The sequence below is a fragment of the Aphelocoma coerulescens genome, chromosome 3 (assembly GCF_041296385.1).
Source record: "Aphelocoma coerulescens isolate FSJ_1873_10779 chromosome 3, UR_Acoe_1.0, whole genome shotgun sequence".
NCBI classification, from domain to species: domain Eukaryota; kingdom Metazoa; phylum Chordata; class Aves; order Passeriformes; family Corvidae; genus Aphelocoma; species Aphelocoma coerulescens.
In genome coordinates this window covers 65,138,273-65,158,228 of record NC_091016.1, presented here as the reverse complement: position 1 = coordinate 65,158,228, position 19,956 = coordinate 65,138,273, and the positions used below count along the sequence as shown (strand labels likewise).

The 19,956-nt window shown below is 38.3% G+C and overlaps 1 long non-coding RNA gene across 3 annotated transcripts in view; it reads right to left on the bottom strand.

The window, feature by feature from the left end:
* LOC138107274 (uncharacterized) overlaps nucleotides 1–19,045 on the bottom strand; it is a 56,927-nt gene extending 37,882 nt beyond the window's left edge. For 2 of the 3 annotated variants that reach the window (XR_011149366.1, XR_011149367.1), the window contains exon 1: nucleotides 18,924–19,045. This is a non-coding gene — a long non-coding RNA (uncharacterized lncRNA). The remainder of the gene's footprint in view (nucleotides 1–18,923) is intronic. The other variant, XR_011149368.1, reaches the window with a different exon arrangement.
* Nucleotides 19,046–19,956: the final 911 nt, after the last annotated feature.

The window sequence follows — 19,956 nt, the reverse complement described above, 5'->3', positions numbered from 1 at the left end:
CTTTCTTTCTTTAGAAAAGCAGTGACGGATTCTCTTCTTCCCATGAGAGCCCGACAGTTAGGCAGCACCACAGCTGGCCAGACAGCTTGGGTCCTAAGCCCTCTATATCCATATGTATCTAAAACCATAGCTTATGCATCCCAAGAATGGGCATATAATCAATCAATAAGCCCAGGAATAAGCTGCAGGATAACTGGAGAATAACCTTGCTCAGTCTCATAAAACAGAAACATTAATTACTCTGTAAACATGTCCAGGTACAAACCAGACAGGAAAAAAATTGTTTAGAATAGCAATCAACACCACTGCAAATGTGTATTTACAACATTGGCAGCTGAACAACTGACTGTACCGGTTTGGACAAATTTAGAAATATATCCTCTGAGAGAAGGCAGGTCACCACCCCTCCCCCACCAGGTTCAGGAAAGAATAAATTTTCCTCAAAGGAAAGTGAAAGAGAAAAGAACTATTTATTTGACAAACACAAGGGAAAAGCAAAATAATTCTAAATAATAAAAATCTCTCGCTGTGAAGAAAAAACCTGGGAAAATATTAGAGTTCTCCCTTTGGTCTCCTCGGAGCTGGGGCTTGGCCCAGGGCCAGGCCCTCTGCGTTCAGTGGAAAGTCCTCCGGATGGGTTCTGATATTGAAGCAGTCCAGTGGAAAAAGGGAGAAAATCTGAAATTCAAGGGAAGGAAAAAAAAGTTCAACGCTCAGTCTCTCTCCAGAGAAAAAGAAACTGAACAACTGGCCAAAAACTGTCCTGGGAGCAGCAAGCTGGGTGCTTCCTCGCTCCCCTGCTGCAGCTGGAAAAAAAAAAGTCGCTATCTCTGTGTGACCTTGAACAAGCTGCAAACTGCTTTGAAAAAGTTTTGCTCAGTTTTTCCTTCCCCTTCTCAGGCCCAGTTTAAAGGCATAAAAAGGCACAAAAATTAATTTCTGGGCATAGGGCAGCAATATGGGATACACATCATAAAGCCACCCCAAGACACTGACTATAAATAATTTCCAACCGGCAATTAAAAACATAACTTTTCAAACACAACATTTTGTTACAGCTTCCTAATAGAATGAATAAGAACAAGAAAACCTATCCAGGCTATAAGATAGAACCTGAAAATTTTCTAAGGGGATTTCAGGAGGTGCTGGCAGGTGACTTGAGTTACTGACCCAGAGATCTTCTCATTCTTCATTCCTATGCTGCTTCTGCATAGCAGGCTACCAAATGATGTGGCCCCTGGCTTTGTAAATGACTGGAAGAGCCATTGAGAATGTACATATTAGAGCTGGGAGAGTAGATATTGCCTAATTGACATTAAAGCATTTAATTAGACACTGAAAAAGCATGCCGTCATCTCAGCCTATTTGACAGAAACTGCTGAGTACAAACAAATGCAGTTATCGCTGTGAATCTGGGAGGGCATCTAAGGGAAGAACCTGCTAGCCCTAAGGGTCTGCACTCTCAAGCTAAAAGAGAAAGTTGTCTCAGCATCTAAGGGAAGAACCTGCTAGCCCTAAGGGTCTGCACTCTCAAGCTAAAAGAGAAAGTTGTCTCAGCCACAGCTTAAAGGAGTGAAGGCAGATGTTAAAAAACAGGGAGATAAATTTAAACTCCTGAAGTTATACTTAGGCACCATAAGATTGTATTTTCAAAAACACATGGATGATTTAAGAGCAAAAGCCCTGCTCGAAGCCACTGGGTCACGGATGTTTTAGAAACTGCTACCCAGCTGAGGGTGCATCTCTTTGAGAATTAAGGTTTATGCAACTTCATACAACCATAGTTCTGCAAAATGACAAATAATCTCTAAACAGCTGTTGACATTCTCAAAAGCTGTATTTTAACTCCTGCCAAATGGCACCACATGGCAAAAGTGACTCGTTGCTTTTGCTGTATGCCTGAATGGTGGCAGTTGGCTTGCTAAAATGTACCCTGCTGGGCTGAATGCAGAACCTGTGCCTCACTTTTAAAATACAATTGACGTGCAGCGAAGACATAACCAACCTCAGCCCTCTATCAGCAGCTACCAGCAGGTAGTAAAGCCAGTACTTCACTGGCTATCAAAAGTCTGCAGAAGCACATATTGAGATACTTTAAAAAATGCCAGTTTTGAGGTTTAGATTAGAAATTTCCATTAATTTTCATAAGAATTCAGCCCACCCATGACTCAGGCAACTGAGGACCTCTAAGGCAAATTGTCTTCCACTGGTATTTTCCATTCAGTTAATACCACCTCCAGCCTCATTGCATATGGATCTGATGATTTTACACAGCCTTAACTTGCTTCCTGGTTTCAAAACAAACATCACAACCTAAAAAAAACCCAAGCAAATATGGGAGCTGTATGCCTGTTTTGTTTTTCTGAGAAATATTCCCTTCACATTAAGTTTATGATAAACAGCTTTGGGAAACAATAGGCTGCTCCTGGATCTGTTGGTCCTTCGGAAGTGATCAGGTCTGCAAACTCACTCTGAAATTTTGAATCTTCCTTCTCGTCCCCTTTCATAACCTCTCCAGTTCTGTGTTTTAGCATTGAGATTCTAGTCCTTTCCACCATGTTCCACACAAGTAGTTTTCATTAGAATAAATTTTATGATTCTTTGAACCTTTCCTAAGAAGAAAAACTTACAGCTAAAGAAATGGATCTAAAAAATTATTCAAAAACTATTTCAAAAAGTGATTATCTCGTGCCATCAGATCATCTTAGCATGGCAGTTGGCTAGAAAAACATCAAATATGAATATAAATAATATAAATTTTGTTCTAGTTATGTGATGGATTACCTTTGCATGATGAATTACCTTTCCATTAAAGGTTTTCCTCTTTATACCGGCTGGACACATGTACAACTAGCTTGCCTTGTGGGCACCTAAAAAACTTACTTAAGTAAGTTTAGTAATTGCTTACTAGGAAAGCAATTGCACAGGATAGTATATTTAACAGCTGTTAGAGGATTTGGACAATTCTAGTTTGCCATCAGTTTTCTGCTATCACAGTGTGAATTTCCAGAATAATAGTTTTTCTAATGTATTAATTTTGCTTGCTGTAAGAGCTTGTTTAGCTTTCATTAGAAATGCTTCATTTATTTTTGTTCAGGAACCAAATGTGTTAACATACCCTTGTTGATGGTGAGTAACCTTTCATTCCATTTTTCTTTTAGCTCTTGCTGACTTGCAAAAAAAAAGCTAAATAAAATATAACACCTGAAAGTTTAAGTACATATACAATCTTTCTGAACTCAGGCAAGTTGTGCAATATTAACAACTGCAAAACTCAAGCCACACCATTGCTACTCCACTTCAAACTTTCTCCAGTTTTAACCCAGGCCTGCTTTATGCCATATTCATTCAGTAAGGGTGAAAACAGTCCACATAACCTACTCTTTATGAGATATTCTCAGATTTAAAACTGTTAACAAACTAAGAAAGATGTCTTAATAAAAACCCAGTGGATAAAGCTTATTACATTGATTCATCTAGCCCCAGGCCAGGCTGTAGTAGTAATTAACTTACATAGTAAATTCTGCAAGAAAACCCGTAGTTATTTGCTCTGTTATATGGTAAAATAATGACCACAGAAGTACTTGGTACAATTTCACTAGGACAGATTGAAGGTAAGGACGGAGTAAGAAAGCAATAAGAGAGAACATATGATACACTGCTACCTGGGATGGCTTTCAGGAAGGATCAATGCAGTCTGACAGTGTAAGAAGAAATTTTTTTTTTTTTTTTGTCCCCAGAAACTTCTTCACAAAGAAGACAAGGAAAAATGTAGCACACACAAAAAAAAAAAAGTTACGGAAGTTATAGAGAACCTGTACCTTTTCTCATGTCACCTGAGGAGGGTAAACAGCCGTATCTGTACAGAACTGTAATTGTGATTTTAGTGCAAATCAGATAATTCTCTGTATGAGCAGCCAGAAATAACATTTTTGTATTCTTTTACAGAATCTGGGAATGTAGGTGTGATATCTGTACATATTGAGTAACATGGACAGATGCAATTTTGTATATAAGACTTTGTACATAGGTCTAAAGACTCCATTTTTAAAAATATTACCAAACTAAGATGGATATAAAAACAAAGCCCTTCCTGCTATTAAAACCTAAACCAAAGGTGGGATCCTTTAACTGAATCCCAGCTGTTTCACCTTTCTGTTTACCTTTATTAGAATAGAATACACTTCCCAACCACTTCAGCACTGACCAAAAGCTAAAGCACGTTCTTAAGGCATTAAGGGCATTGTCCAAACACTTCTTAAATGCTGACAGGCTTGGGGCATCAAACACCTCTCTAGGAAGCATGTTCTGGCATTTGGCCATCCTCTTGGTAATGAAATGTTTCCTAATGTCCACTCTAAACCTCACCTGGAACTGTGTTGAACCATTCTCACACATCCTATCACTGGATCCCAGGGAGAAGAACTCAGCATCTCCCTCTTCACATCTCTTTCAGTTCGTAGTCAATATTTTTGCAATGAATAAAAGGAGTCCCAAATAGCTAAGCTGTGGAAGAGTGTTTCTAGGTATTTTTTAATTAGGAGCCAACATAATGCCCCTATAAATTTTTTAGTCAATAAATTCAGCTATAGAAATTAAGACGTTTTAAAATTCAACTTGCAAAATTATTACCCATATGAAAATATAATCAAGAAAATAAATCATTTCTTAAAACCATAATTATTCTGACCTTAAGTATTCCTATAGCAATTTTTCATGAGTAATGGGAATGACACAAAATTATTTACTCACCCTAATATATGCTTTTAATCAAAGAAAAAAATTCATAGGCCAATTAAAATTCACAGACTTTCACAGTGGAAGAAAAAAAGGAATACACACAGAGCATTCTATTTAATTCAATCACCAGTTAATTTGATTCTTCATATAATCTTATAAAATCTTAAAAACAAAATTGCATGGACTTAGAGGACTTTCCTTCATACTTCTTTTACTCTTGTAATCAGCTGGGTAAGTAAGAATAATAAATTATTAACATTAAATTTGTGCAAACCCTTTTTAAGACAGTACCATGACTATGCTTCCCATGTATTTTGTAATACACATGAAATTCAAGGATTTTTCCAGAATTTGCTGAAGCACCTTGTACCTTAAAAACTTATGCAAGGAAAATTTTATATTTTGGGCTCATCAAATTTTCTGCATCTCATTTGTAGGCAACATAGAAGCACTTTTTGGATTCTGCATGTTTCAGTGAAAATCTCAGTCTTTGTGGCAGAATTCACACTTTTTGCACAGCTACTTTATTCACTAGTATCTGCCAAACTGAGTTTTCCTAAACAGCAATTCAAGTCCCTCTTTAAATTCCACCTGGTCATCTCCATTTCCTTCAAGGATGAGCTGTATTTAATTAGAGGAAACTCCCTCTGTCCTTTTGCTGGGCACCCTTTGGGACAGGCACTTTTGGTTTCAACACTGAATTTGTGACAACATGTAAACAAATGACATCACCAACCAATAACACTGACATAGTTCACTGTGCCCATTATCACAGACCTTAACCAATGCTCACCAAGCTTGTTTACACTCAATCTCCCAGCTCCAAGGCAGAGAGCCTTTTCAGCTTACAGGTTGTTCAAAAGTATTGGTAGCAAGCATTGCATTCTGCATATAAGATGGTAAGGATCTTTAATCATCTCTGGGACTTAAATCTCAGCTCAAAAGTAAGTGGAGGTATGCCCTTACTTTCCCCTTGGGCCCATCAGACAGTGTTTGCATTTTCAAATGCATAGACAATGTAGAGCACTAACATATCTTAATATATGTAAAAAGTTATTTAAGCAAGCTGGAGTGCTGGTACATAAAACACAACTGTGAAAAAGAGGAACCATAAGGACTATTTTCACCTGCCATACACTTCTCCAGGGATATTTATTCTTACAAGTTTTCATTTTTTATGGCTATAGAAGGTGGATATTCCCTCCTGTTTAAAAGCAATAGGATACTTACTTTATTTCTGTAAATATTGGAAGAACCTGAAAAACAATTCCATACAAGCAAAACTATATTCATTTTCCTAAAGTAATGGTAAGCAGCAGGTAAGCAACAGGAAAAGAAGTCAATATGTAAAAGTCAATATAAAAGTTTCTTTCCTGCTTCTTCTTGAGAGGGATAAAATAGTAAACTGGAAAGTTCAAAGTACTTTCTAGATTTACAAGACTAAATATGTAAATGTTGATGTTCTTTAAATGAATTAAAATTATTCATTTAACAGGTTGAAATAGGTACAGGATGATTTCTGAAATCAGTTAGCATGTTATGTCTAGAAGTCAAACTGATCTGTCATTATGCTGAGAACCAGAGACAGAATAACCAATGCAAGATACCAAGTTCAGCAGGCATATGGGAGTTTTGGTTAATCTTTGGACAGTGATTACTCAAACTTTTAAAAAAACGTGAAAATTCAACAAACAAAGCCAGCTGTTGGCTGACCACTGGCGTGGTCCCAGAGTGGGAAGCACGTTGGTTCATGGCTGGTGGGACCAGCAGACAAAGCTGTACTCTCTGGCAAGAGAAAGTCTTGCCCAGCTGCAGACTGGAGTGAATATTTTCGTCTAAAATAACTTCCTTTTTATTTTCAGTAATAAGACTTTTTGTCCCTCTCACTACTTTCCTCATTGGTGTTCAATCACTACTCTCAGCATCCACTTATCCCACCAGCAGGCTCCCATATTCATCAAGTGTTTCCTTCAGGATTTAGGTGTGAAATGGGTAATAATTTCTCCTGAAAATGTAACTGGTTGTCTGTTTGACAACCTACAAGTTGAAGCTCTCCTACAGTCTTTCTTCTGAAGGTGAATGCTTCACAACAGCAAAACAGCCACAACTGAAAAGACATGTAGATTCATGCAATTAAAAATTTTCAACAACTCATTAAAATAATTACTACATTTATTTGCCAGGAAAGTATTCATTACCTACCCTGCACCCATTAATAATATGAGGAATGCATCTTCCTTATGCTCTGGTACATTATTCCTAGTTTGATAAATGCAACAGCTCACACTCAAGGAAGAGCAGTGCCTATTGCACTATGGCATCTTTTTCTTTTGTTTACAAGGATCCGATTTTCAGCAGATTGTTACTCTTTCTCATCTTTTTATCGTTTTTATGGTTTATTCATTAAGTTAGAAGAGCCGAGGCCTAATAATTTGAAGCATTTGTCTTTGACTTCAACAACATACCTCTGCAAAACATAAATTCCCCTTATTCTTCAAAAAATATGCACTTCTTCTGGAAGACAATAAAATACGATATTACAGTAAATTATAGCCAGTGGCTAATGAGAAAATGAGGATGAAGACATGAACTTTTTGTTTAATCCATCTATTTTTCTGACTTGACCTGTATTTCACTAAAATCACTCAGAAGTACTCTAGTCACAGCTACACCGTGAAATCCTTAACTTCAGTAAGACTATTAACCAGAGTGTCTATCAATAAGAAGGTCAAACTTTGGTGTTTCCAATTAACCTTTGAACATTTATGCAGGTTGAGGTTTACACCAAATTTAAATAATTGTACTGCATTACCTACAGAGGGTGGAAGAGAACAAGTTTTTAAATTTCAGTCCTATGTTTGAATTAGTCAGGCACTCCACAGGACAATATTCTGGTATTGGCTTAAGACACACATATAAATTTAGAAAAATTTGCAGAGTTTAGACTTTAAAGAAAAAATAAAAGGTGAACACTCAGTTTGCTCTCTTCTGACTCTTCACTTTTTTTTCCCCCATCAGTGTGATTCTTATTGTTCTACCTTTTAACAAAATTACGTCAGTCACTCCAGAGTAGAAGTGACAAGTGAACATTTGATATTTTATCAGATTCAACATTTTTATATAAAGCTTAGCCTACAGGGTCCAGACAGGCCAGACCACGTTTGAGACTGACCTGTGCTGTAGCAGGTCACTGGCCAACACACTTTTCTAAGCAGCTTTTGCCCTGAAAAAGACACCAAGACCTTGAATAATGCCACAACGTCTTCACCCCAACTAGGGCATCACCCTCCTTTCTCCTTTCCTTTGTACAAAGTTGATCAGACAGCCTGGTAGCACCAGTAAAGTACATCTCACCTGTGCTAATGAAGGAACTTGCAGGGTATTGCAAATTGCTCTGCATGCTGTATTGCAGTAGGATTGAAATACCCTCTGTCAGAGAATGGGCATCTAGAACTGGCCATCACTTTCTTAAAAGTTCAATTATGCTTGACTCCAGAGATCTGAAACTATCTTGGGGAAGATAAACTGTAAGGCACAAGCCTATGGGCCCAGTGATGGTCCCCACTATAGGCAGTTCCTCTTGCATCTGCGACCCTGGTCCACAGAACTCTACCCAGCTTTGGAAGTTCCTACACGTTCTTCAAACTATGAACCCCTATTTTTAAATCCAGGGATTTCTGATTTATTGCAGTCTTCTTTCATAACTAAGATTTCTGCTGTGTTTGTACTAAGTAAAATAGTTCTGAGCTTTTCTGGTCTTGAAGAAATTAAAACAAAATGAAGAACAAAAGTTATTTTTCTCAGTGCATGCACAAAATCACTTTTAATAGCCCTTTACCCCTGTTACCCCTCCACAACAAACATTTAATCCATCTTAAATTCCCTCTGAGAAATCATTTGCAATTCAGTACTACACATTACCTGTGAATTGAGGAATTGAGCACAAAGCTAGAGTTTGCTTGCATAGCCTGCCCTGTGGAAGGACAAACACGTGGCAAATTACATGCAAACATGATAAAATCATCATGGTTGGGCTGCTGTAAAAGATGCCAGTGAGGTAAAAGATGTCTGTTCTGGATCTTTAGATATACTTTAGAGGAGACCAGCACTGCTTTTTCCACTACCAGAGCAGAGCAATTCTAAATTGATGATCTCCTGTGCTAGTTTAATTTTTTTTTAAATTCTGGTACACTGAAAGAACTTCATCACATAGATTTCAGCAAATTGCGCCTTTTCTGGAAAATACACAGTAACTCTGGGGACCTCAACAAATCTAAATTGTACCTGAATAAGGCCTTAAAGAAAATGTTTTTCCATAGCAGATCTGGAGAACATGTTATAGATTAATCATTTGTAATAGATATTCTCTTACATCTCCTGTAACCTAATCTACCGAAGGGCTGAGTAAATGGGATGTGCCTGGATAAAAGGCACAGAGTGCTGCCAGAGTTGGAGCACAAAGCTCCGGCAAAATCTTCTCTCCTTTTAGTCAAAAGAATTCCATGGAAGCAACAAGGGCAATTATTAAAGTTTTAAAAAGTGCTGAGTGTGAAAAATGCAGAAGACACCCATGCCTGAAAGAGCTCACAATTGAAACAGCCAGCAAAAATAGGCAGTTACCAGATGATGGCTAGCAGATCCGGTATGTCAAGGACTAGTGTTTGAGCCAAGAAGGTCAGCATGCACCTTATTAGTTCCACCATTTTGCATTCCTCCATCATTGGGTTCTTCAGTTTCAGAGAGATTAGAGTTCCATACAGGCAGCTTTACAGACAGAGATTTTTGGGAGGATAGCCGGCAAGAAATTTTCCAGTGAAGAAAATTTTCATTCCAGACAAAACCAACTTGGTAACCCTTTGATGAATGCAAAAGGAGTTTCAGGGAAACCCTGCCCAGAGAAAGAACACCTGGATACCTTGAAGTCTTGAAAACACTTTGGAAAGAAGACTGAGAAAAGCTAGGCTTTGTGCTATGAAAACAGGGGGGAAGAGCTTTGTGTCAGGGGTTTGTGTCTCTAGGAGGGTTCACATGAAATGGTGGTGCAGTCGCCACCTACATGGAGAATACACTTGCAGCTGCTAAGGGTCTTATCTATCCACTTTCCAAAATAAAATTTCATGTCAAATGGTGTATCACCCTGTGGTTAGGAGTTGCTTACCCAAGCAATTAAAAAATCCCCATCTCTGCAGGAATGTTAGGACCTGGCTGCAGGCTCAGTCTTTCAGATAGTACTTGCTGAGAGAAATGCTTCTGTGATAAAACACTGGCATTCATTCAACTGCAGAAAACTTATACCAGCAGTTCCTTTTATTTTTGCAATATCTGCAATTCCAACTTCAAAAATTAAGGAAGATAAAGAAATTACAATGCAGTAGAGGCAACGCCAAGTCATTTTGTGTTTAACTAAACAGACACCAATTTGCAAGAAATTTCAGGTGGTATTGACCTGGATCAGATTCAAGTAAGTGACCTAGAAATAAAAATGGATCTCCTTTGTATCTCCTTACTGCTTCCCTCATCCATCTTTTCTTGTGGCACTCCCTCATTGAGCTTGAGCCAACAAAAGAATTATATTTCCTTTCCTCTTAAAGACCATTACGGCTTTTTTTGCTCCTTGACCAAAAAAAACCCCCGAAAACAAACAAAAACCACAAAACAAACAAACCAGTTCAGATTTCATCATTATCTGCCAAAAGATATGCTTTTTTAATTATGTGTGCAACTCTAAAAAATAAAAATCATGATCTACAGAGAAAGGCACATAATTGCTATGTGCTCTACTGTTACAGAGTTATTATATTTTTCTTCAAGGAAAAACTTTCAGAAACCTGTTTACTTCAGGAGTCATAGTGCTTTACATTTCAGCTTACTGCAGTATAAGCATTAATGCTTATCAAAAGCTGTAATGCATCACAGATTTGGCATGCCCTTTGCCTCCAACACTCATTAGCATGTTTTAGCTGCTTGCATTCATCATGCAGGGATAGAAAGAGAAAAATCTAAACTGGAGTCCCAATCTCTAAGCAGGGCTTCTGCAAAAGAACCATATTTAGAAAAAATGTCTCTGCTGTAACAAATGAGACAGTACTGGGGTGACATTAAGAGATTCAAGATTTAGTTGAGATGTAAACTCTACCCACTGCATGAGTAGTGGGATATGCAAGTTAAGGTACAACACAGGAAAAGGGAGGCGAGAAAAACGTTACCAAGGGGGCAGAAAAAAAAGGAGAAAAGACAGATCAAAGGAGGAGGAAACAAGACAAATGCTTTGACAGAGATAGTAAGAATGCTGGAAAGGATTCTTATTTGCAAACACAGGTAAAGCTTCATTTTGTTTACCTTTGACTTTTTTTCAAATCTGAGTATTAATTTTTTACTCTGATTCCTTAATTCATGATAAACAAGCATTTGTTTAGTTTACAGGGAAGCCTGTTTGGTGCTGTAGAGCAAAGAACACCACTATGAAACCAGCATATGAAATATTTATTCATTCCTCAGAGATGGTAGATTGTATTAACACAGAGGAACTCTCACAATGCAGTAAGATTAGGAGGCTCATGTGCTGGAGAATACCTCCTGACAGGCTTCAGAAAATAAATACAAATCTATTGGCAGTTACTGGCTTCTGGGAATTCAGCCTACTCAAATCAGTTTGTTGTTGTTGTTGAGTAGACATCAATACCAGCCCACAGCTGTGGTCACCATCTTTCCCAAGACATCACACACACATACGGATATTTATATAAAGAATAGCCCAGAACAACTTAGCCTGGAGCAAAGATGGTTGATAAGCTAGATAAAACAGAGATCTGCAAAACCATGTTATGGGAAAGGTAAATAGTCACCCAAGGAAAATAGTACCCAAACCAGATGCCATTTAGTGAAATTTCAGATACTGTGTCCAAAACATCCAGAAGGTGATTCTCTGTGCAACAAGCTGTAAGTCCTCACTCTAGGAAACTGTGAATGCTAAAGTTTTACATGAGTTCAGAAAGTGACTGAACACACATAAGAAAAACAAACTTTTAAGACAATGCTTCTGCATCAAGCAATGATGCCCTCCCAGCATCCTGCAGGCACTTGTCCTCATATTCTTGTTATTTACCACTTTCATACAGCAGTGCATAGCTAGATAGTAGTCATCTGTCAGTCATTACAATGACTTTCAGATTCTTTAACCAGAAAAACAAACGTTTTAATTACTTTTCCCCATTCCAGGGAACTGTCACTGACTCTTTTGTTACAACAGAAAGTTGCACTATAATAAAATTAATTACTTGCTATTTACAAAGGAAAGCTTTAGTACATTAATAAATAGGACATTTTTCAGATGTTAGAGAGTATGTAAAGAAAGGAGTTCCATTACTTTTTTCAAGTAAATTATTGTAACTTTCTCATACTTGACTCTTTATTAGCAATTACAGAACTAAGCAGATTGTAAGGGAACTTCCTTCACTCATTCAATCCAATCTTCTGCTCATAACGGGTATAATAAAAGCAGGAGGTCTAATAAAAGCAGGTTGCACAAGATATTCTACAGTTGCATTTTGAAAAGACCTGAAGATGGAGTATCTCATTCTTGGGTGAAGGGGAGATAAAAAATCCTATATCCAAGGTTGCATCCACTCCCTCTTGTCCTTCAAACACAAAGCTCCAAGAGTCTGGCTTTGCCTTTATTGCTGGCTACCCAGAAGATAGATGTCTGTTACTGAAAAAGAGCAGGTGGTGTACATAGGCCCCATGTATGCTACCAACTTGAATAGCAGGTTAAGTTGACTGGTTAATACAGGAGAAAAGCAGTTCCCTTGAGATTGCAGCTATGATAAAAAACTTCATCTGGATTTCAATTTCCTTTTTTTTTTTTTTGAGATCCAGACCTCTTAACTGAAATCTCTTTAGAGGAGAACAGATAGTACCTGAAGACCTACATGCTTTATATAAAATCTGATTAATTTATAAACAACCCAGATGAAGCAGCTATGAAAAGTATTTATAGGAAATGAATCCATATACATTGCATTGTTCATCAGATAGGAACCCTTCCTGTTTACAACTGCATGAGTGTCCTATTTCATCATTTCATTTAAAGACAACACTCCAAATATAAGCATGTGTGCATGTCAGTCCTCACACCTGCCAGTGTTTTACTTACAGATTTTTTCCCTCCTTTATAAATAGTTAAGAGGCAGTAGAAATTCACAGTCTCAATGCTATTTATTAATAAATACTACTTATTAAGAGGAAGAAATTTTAAAGGGATGTGTTTCCCAGTGAATGTAAATTATGTCTCAAAACATCACCTTTCTTCCTCTCTGAAAAGAGCTGTGATCTTTAAGATACCCTCGGAAGCTCTCCCTTCAGTATTGATATGCACCAGGAGCTCTTTTCTGACTTGACTTGGAAGCCAAATTATAAACACCCTTCATCCCTTCCCTTTGGTACTGCAGAACATCTGCTTGCTTACTTTATGCCTCTTGATTTTTCCATTGTTCTTACTGCGGAATCACACATTACAAGCATCCATCTCCCTCAGACACTTGGAGATCTTTGTGAAAAGTAAGTACTCTTTCTATTTATCTTCAGTTTGGCATTTCATTGATTTGTCTTGTTCGCGGAAGCAGATTTTCTTCTGGGTGACACAGCACCCCCCCATACTCAGACATTTTCAGATCAACATGATGAAGTGTTATAAATTGCTTGCTTCTTCATATTTCAGTTTTACTTCCATGCAAGAAGTGCAAAAGAGCATTTTTCTTTCTTTCCAAATATGTGAAATTTTACTGGAATAGATTTTCAAACAGTTATTTATAGTTGTGATTACAGCTGCAACTCAAGACACGTTAGACTGCTCTTTCTCTAAGGCTCAAAAAAACTTGTCAGTGTGAGAGGATCTTGGAAACAAACCTGTTATGCACTTACTTTTGCCTTTTTCCTCCACAAACTTTTTCTAGTGACTTAATAAGAGAAGCTCAGTTTGACTTTTTGTTTATCATTTCTCCTTACCTGAAAACTGTGTTCAATGTGCAGTTTCTATGTGCATCCTGACAAAGTGCAAAGTGAGGTGGTGTGAATGACAGCAAAGATTCTGGGCTGCTGAGGGTCAGAGAGCACAAGGACTAAGCTGCTGTTAAGTTTCCACTTCTCACAGGAACAGAGAGGGATGACACTAAGTCACCAAGCACAAGCTTAACAGTGAGCAGAGAAGCTTAGGTATGTACTAATATTTTGTGGGAAGAAAAGCTAAAACTGAATCTCTGTAGATCCACTGAGAAAACAAGGCTTTTTAGTAATTTGGAAACATGCACAACTCCTTTTAACAGGGAAAACAGCTTACGGAACGTTGTCACTTTGAATCTGGAAATATTTGTCACGCAAAGACAACAAAGTGACGCAATTCACCAGACCAGCTATACCTGTCACTCAAAAATATGATCAGCTGTGGGACTCATGAGATGTTTTATTCTGCACAACCTCAGGCTCAACTTTTGAACTTGCAACTGTCCCATTGTGATGGGGGAGTTCCAACACTACTGCCTGCTGCACAAGCACATTAAAAGCCCCAGGACAGAGGGTTTCCCTTGCCTGCCCAGCTGTGTCCTTATTTACAGCATGGTCGAAAAGGGAAATGCACAGGGAGCATAACATCACAGGCACACACAGATTTGGACTCCTCCATGGAAGCAAAGACAGGGCAGTGGGTCAGGGCACACCAGAACAAGTTGTGTCTCTCCAAACAACTGTCATTAGATAATGAGAAGCTGAGTACCAAAATGTGTTGGGATTTACATTTAATTAAAAATTAAGGGTTTTTTTAACTGAATACAGCATGTCACAGCTGTAGTGCTCTGTTCCCTCCTTCATTTATAGCTCTGACTTTTGGGTATTTCCCAGCTTCAGGGGCCTGGATGCATGCCTGACTCCCCCTCATCTCACACTTGGGCAAAATCCCACTGCATAATAATTCTCCCTCCTGTACCTTCATTTCCACAGAAAATGGAACAGGAAAAAAACGCCCATGTTCCCACAGATCTGAAGTCTCCATACAGAGGACTGTGGGCAAGGGTATCCTACAAAGCACATGCTAGACTCAGACTAACTATTATTGCTCAAAACTGTCTTCTGCCTTTGTTGCACAAGCTGAATTCTGCAGGTCTCCTGTCTAGTCTGCTTGCTACATTATGGCAACCACCGTGTCAAAAGCACTCACTGAACAGGATTCAAGTAATTGCAATTTCTCCCTCTAGGTGCTGTGGATAATGGAGTGGATTGAATACTCCTGTGTAGTTAGGCATAACAGTAAAAAGGAAAGCATAAGCAAAAGCCAACACTTTTAAACCTCAAAAGTTAAGGAAAGGGAATTTCCCTTCTTAGACAATGGATAAAAAGATAGACATTTTAGTAAGAGCAGGGACTAACACCCGGAAATCTCCTCTCCCAGAGAAGCATGGGATGCAGTCTTATTTTACCATGCTTCCTCTGTCCCAAACAATGTCATGTTCCCAGAAGACTTACAAAGGAAAAAGAGATTCTGTTCTTATCCATGCCAACAGATACACTGCTGTCTTGAATGCAAAAGAAATGGGGTTCAAATTTTCCAGATGTTTCAAATTTTACAGCATTCTGAAGGAAATGGGCACCATTTCTGCTTTTTTAAAGGACTGCTGCCTTTGGAGTCTTGCACTGACTCTGGAACCCATGCAGATATGGAGACATATGAAGATGCCACAGTCTTCAAACACACATGCAAGGGAACACTTCCACACACACTCAGAGCAAGCAGACCTGTTTATGAACACACAACTGTTCTGTACCTCTGCAACAAGCCTGAATAATATGCCAGTACACACTCTTGCTATGCAGAGGCAGAAAAAGGACTCAGAACACAGGCCTGACCTGTAAAGTCAAGTGCTACCTTTCTTTAGCCCTGAATCTGTCATGTGCAGCTGGAAAAAAACAATTTCAAACAAATCCTATGAAGTTTATGTTTCCTGGTTCCACTGTCATGCTCCACGTAGCATATCGCACCATACAGGCTCTACACAACATTGTTGTTGAAAGCCTTAGTTAAACTAGGAATGATAAAGACATCAAAGATATGCATTTGGGGTAAACCAGGAAGCTAGGAGTCATCACTGAATTCATTTAGAGTTATTAAAGAAATTTCGAACAAATAGAAAAATAAATTTCTAGGTAGCTAGTAAGAGAGGTTTTAACTGTTTGATTCCAGGACTGGTCACAAATAATCAGCTAAGAAGGTGAAGCTAGTGAAGTAAGGCAGAAATTCTGAAGAAACAGCATCAAAAAAACTCAAACCAGTCATAACAAAAAAAAAGAAATGGACTTTAGACATAAATGAACAAGTCAAAGCAAGAACTATCTCCAAGTCAATGACAGCATAATGGGGTTATTCAGGATAAGACAGATGGAGCTTTGCAGAGGGAAAATAAAGTTGGTTTTGAATAATGCCTTTGATGATACCTGCTAACACTATTTAGTCTGGAAAGACTGAAAAAGTTATGGCAATATAAAACAAGTATTTCATATAAATAAGGAGATCAGGTCTTCTGATGTACAGCAACCTTTTTTGTCATTTAATTGTCTCATTCTTTATGGCAGTCTTCCACTGAGATACATACATGCTTCAATCTCCAAAATCCTTTGTAAGAAAACACAGTCTTTCAGGTTAAAAGCTAAGAAATGTATATAGATCCCAGAACCTATTATGAACAGATTCTTTATGTCTATAGCTTACCTGCTTACTAAGAGCAAAGTGGAATATTTATCATATAATGTTGCACATATTTTTATTTCATATATTATTGCAGTGCATATATTGCACCATCAATGGACATAACTGCAACATCAACTTTAAGGCTTCAGCCCTACTGATTAAACACTCTAACTTTACTTTACTCTGAATCCATCATTTATCCTGTTTTAACCAAAGTATTTTTTTCATTTCTTAATACATTTGAAGACTGTTTTTTATTTTCCAGGCAAGCAGATGATTTTGGAATTGACAGAATAGAGACATTTTCTGCACTGTCCCACACAGTCTTTAAAGGAGCTGATCATCACCCTTGAGTTACCAGAACTAAAAGCTATTTATCCTTCAGGTGCTTGAGGGTTCTAAAAGGAGAGGTTTTGATTTAGCTGATCTGGGAAAAGACTTAATCTTTCAAAACAAAAAAGATTAAGTAAAGCCTGAGGAGTGCTTGGACATAAGACTAGAGTGTTTATAGTCATTTGTGCACAGAAACTGAGATGCTGAATATACCACAGCCTTGCTGACTTAAATGAGAACTGCCCCTCATTTTTACTAGAATCAGCTGTGGGTTCTGCTGGCAGAGATAGATTTAAAGACTCATGCACAAACATTTTGGGTTAAGGGATAGTTGTTAAAAAAAAAAAAAAGGAGCAGAATTATCAAAATCATGGGTTGTGGTCTGTGTTTTTATCAGAGACTTCAAAAAAAGAAGAAAATTGTAGAAGTGCACGAATCTGAGTCCACAAGCATTCCTAATGGGAGATGGGCTGTTCCTTTAGCACCTGTGGTAAAGTACATTCCTGGTCATTTATTGGAGGCCACTGAACACATGTTCATGTCGTCATCATCATGTAGCTTGTGCTTTTCTTGTAACAAGTGATACTCATAGGGCAGACAGAAATGCTTAAGAGGAAAGTTTGGCCAAATAAATGAAAGAGAAAATACTGTAGCTGGCCATCCTACCCTCCCCTCCCCTTTCAAGCATGGGCCAAGATGGTTCTTCAAGAGAAATAAAGACAGAGCAGAAATAATGGACAAAGCAATAAACACTACAGACTAATAGGTAAGAAAACAGGTATTCTGGATAGATATAGAATGTTTTGAAACTGATGTTCAAAAAGAAGTTATATGCAAGAAGCAGTTGTGATCAGTAAGCAGAAGGAACAAGATGCCCAGTGACTGACAAAATCCCTGTGCAAAGAAAAGCAAAGGAAAATTAATGCAAAGTGTATTGGTAATAACAGGACTATGTTTCAATCCTGAGATCTCACAACTTTTGCTCAGAGCCTCTGCTAAAAAATGTAACTTATTTTTCCTTGCCTGGCAGTCAAGAAGGTAATTGCATAATAAGGTTAGAAAATACACTGATCCCAGAACACATCATGTGATCTGAATTTAAAACAGGGACTCCTTAAGGAAAGGACACAAACACGAAAGTAACCCAGGATATGTTCAACAGTCGGCTCCTGCAAACTTGTCATATTTTCAAGATGTAGAACTTAATCTTCAATTAATTACTTATCAGGAATGATGCACTCTGGGGACAAGGGCGCTTATTTTTAAGCACACATTTCAAAGTTTACCCAACTCCCCCATGTAATTGTGAATGAATTGGGAAATGGTTGTTTCTGTACAAAATATCTGATCTGCGCAGTTTTGAATAAGTACACACTGATCAATGGGACAGCTGCTGCTGTATTTTTGGTTTTGCCCATCTAAGCCTGCCAAGTTACTGGTATGCTTTCAGCAGAGTGTTGTATTCAGGGATAGTCACAAGGGCTATTTTTGTAACAATATAAAATAAACTTTAATACTGCTCTCAGTGATGCTAATATGAAGTAGAATCTGAGCTAAAACAATTCAGTTTCCACAAAGCAATTTAAACTACTGCAACCACCCTCATTTCAGGGAAACACCTCCAGGTTTCCAGCTGAAAGAGGCCTAATATTTATAGCCAGCTGACTGTGAGAAAGGGAACCAAAACCAAGCACCCTTTTCAATTAAAAGGCAAATGTATTTCCACAATGAACTCAAATGAGCCTAAATCCCAATGATCCTTTTTGATCCTCCTTATCTAATGAGGCAGAAGACACTGGCGGGAGTTAGACCACAGGCAAGGAGCAGCTGAAATTTTTATTTTTGTATTTAGAGGAGTCAGAACTTATAACCACGTGGAAGTGTCTGAACTTGCACAGGTGGGGTGCTCTTCCTGCCTGATCTCCAAAGCTTTAGGTATCATAAGGATCCAGCACTGATACTTGGGAATCTAGCTTGACTCTTAAGGGACTGTAAGTTCATAGGTTATGTCCTCAGAGACAGGAGGTAAAGCACATCACACAAATATGTTTTGCATAGAATTTATGAAAAGCTATTCCTTCCAGTAAAGACTAAGTAATGAAACAGAAGCTGAACACACCTCTGACTGTTCTGCCTTTCTCTTTTCCACCCGCTCTGAAGACACTTCACCAGGTAAAAGTTAATTACAGCCTCTGCATCAGATCTGCTATTCTCCTCCGGCTGCTCCAGATGATGGGTTTACTAAAGGAGGGGGCTCTTTTATAACCTTGTCAATGACTGCCTAATCAGCTTCATCTGATGACCAAGGCCTTCTCATCAAGTAATAGATTTCTGAACTTCTGGCAGTCAGATCTCAACTGACTACCTTGGCCTGGGTAACAGCTATCATCATTTAAGGGTGTTCTGCTTATTTATCAAAGCTGGGTAAGCTACAGTGTCATCCTATCTATTCTGTCAGCATTTTAATGTCTGTGAGTACTTGGAGTGCTGCATACTTGTAAGTTATTTGCTGTATATCCATCCAAGGATGAAACTTGCTTACTGTATTCTATTGATCTCACTTTTTACGCAAATCTGCCAAGAAAAAAGAGTTAACGCCAGTGTTTTTTCTCATTCTGGCAGACCTGAAACCCCAACTTGTGCAGGTGAAAATTGCTGCACAGACATGAAGGCCTGGTCAGCCCATCTCAGTCTGCCACTGAACAGTTGTTCCAGAATTTGAGGGAGGAGAGTAAGCCTATCTCATGTTTCCTGCAGGGTGAACCTCCAACTGTACCTACAATTACATTCTATAATTGCCTGTGAGATTCACTAGTGGGAATATTCCTCTGTAGATAAGCAATATCAAGTAGCAGGAACCTGACATTTAGTCTACCTCTTGATTTGTGCGTTGGTCTTGTGGGACTTTTTTTGGTCAAAACCACAAATAAAGTAAATAGAAATTTAATAGAAGCACCAATAAGTTTTCTCTTTAAAACAAGAGTTAAGGGCATTAACAGACTCTGATGCCAATGTTGCACAGAAATAGAAGAAAACCTCAAAGTTTCTCGTGCAGTTCATTCTGTGTGTCTCACAGCAGAAGTTAAGAACTGCCTCGGGTTTGCCTTGCTCATGCCAGTAAGAGCATAATCCTATCCTGCTGAGTGCAACTG